Below are 1689 nucleotides of genomic sequence, written 5' to 3'. Positions count from 1 at the left end.
GTTTCGAGGCTCGCGATAACCCTTTGAAAAAGCCGCCTAACACTCTCTGGTCAGCATAGCCGTATATGGTACCTCTCAGTAGTGCATGAGCACCAGCCACGGCGTGCACGAGCACCAGTCATCTCGTCAACAACCCCTCTCAAGTGCATGAGCACCAGACGGCAAATAGCATCCAAACCACAACTTTTCTACACCGAATTCTACGAGCGGCAACTGGACTCCTTGTGTTGAGCAATAATCAGTGCGTGTTCGTTATTTCTAGTTGTTTAATTTTAAATATTATTTCGTGTCACCTAAAACTGATACAGCATAGCCCAGGGACGGCTGCGAGTCAGGTAATACTTTTGGTACAATAATTTGTGTTGATCGCTGGTATCACGCAGTAAAATCATTTACTTACAACCTTACTGTACGGTGTATTTGATCATATTCTCGAATCACGACCTCGAGAGCCCTCCGACGATCAGTAGGAAGGTAATAGCTTAAATTAGGTAATTCTAATATAACTATTGACAGGCGTCTTATTTATATTAATATTATTATCTTATCCATTCCTTACTTCTTTTTTGAGTTATTACAGTATAATGGATGGTATTAAATTTGAATTCAATGATATAATATCATTGTATAAGAAAAACGATTCTGAGCGGAGACGGTATGTCAGTCTAGGTATAAGACATAATATTATATTATAGTCTATAGTATTTAAAAAAAATTGACCTATAATAGGTACCTATAATAAATTCCAAATTAATCATATCATAATATCTATTATAACGCGTTATACATCAACAAAAAACCGTGGTACTATCATAGATATATAATAGTATACTTTAGAAGTTTCAAGTACCCACGAATAATATTATACAATCACAACAAAATAACCAAAATAGTTATTCTAGGTTTTTAATATGTAATTTCATCCAAATTTGTACTTAAAATGACTATAAAAATAAACTGTGTAAATGTATTTTTTAGATTTTTTGGTAACAGAATTAATTATTTACGTGGAATCTTGTTTTAAATTTTTAATTCTTAGATACAAAAATTGAACATTTTATAAATTTTTAACTACAAAATAATTTTTCAAATTAAAATTTGATCTTTAAATGATTATAAAAAAAAATTGTACCTATGTATTTTTAATATTTTTCAACTGATATTGTAACAATATATCAGGAGCTTTGTATTAAATTTATACACTTTTTGGCCCAACAGATAAAACTTTATTGATATTTATAGAAAAAAAAACTAAAAAAAATTTAAAACTGAAAATGTCCTAAACAGCTCAAAAAGAGTCAAAATATTTTCAAAATTGTATAGTGTATAGGAAATGCTAATATAAACATTCAGTAAAATTTTCATGTATCTGCAGTTATTCGTTTTTGAATTAGAACAAAATAAGGAAATCGCTACATGAGATAAATCGAGTGAATATCCAATGTTGTAAAAATTTGAATTTCAAACGATCATAAAAATTTAATTTGACTTTCTTATAGATATTTTTTGTTTGATAAAGGTAGATAATCTTATAAGAATCTTGTATTATACTTATCTGTATTACTGTATCTTATCTTAGATTTAAAAGAAAAATTTTTATGAATTTCTAACTCGAAATAATTTGCAAATTTTCGTGATTTTTCCATATTTTGTCATTTTTTGAACTTTAAATGCTTATAAAAAAAACTG

This window comes from Acyrthosiphon pisum, unplaced genomic scaffold (genome assembly GCF_005508785.2).
Source record: "Acyrthosiphon pisum isolate AL4f unplaced genomic scaffold, pea_aphid_22Mar2018_4r6ur Scaffold_21547;HRSCAF=24217, whole genome shotgun sequence".
In the NCBI taxonomy this organism is placed as follows: Eukaryota; Metazoa; Arthropoda; class Insecta; order Hemiptera; family Aphididae; genus Acyrthosiphon; species Acyrthosiphon pisum.
Note: the sequence above shows the minus strand (reverse complement) of the source record.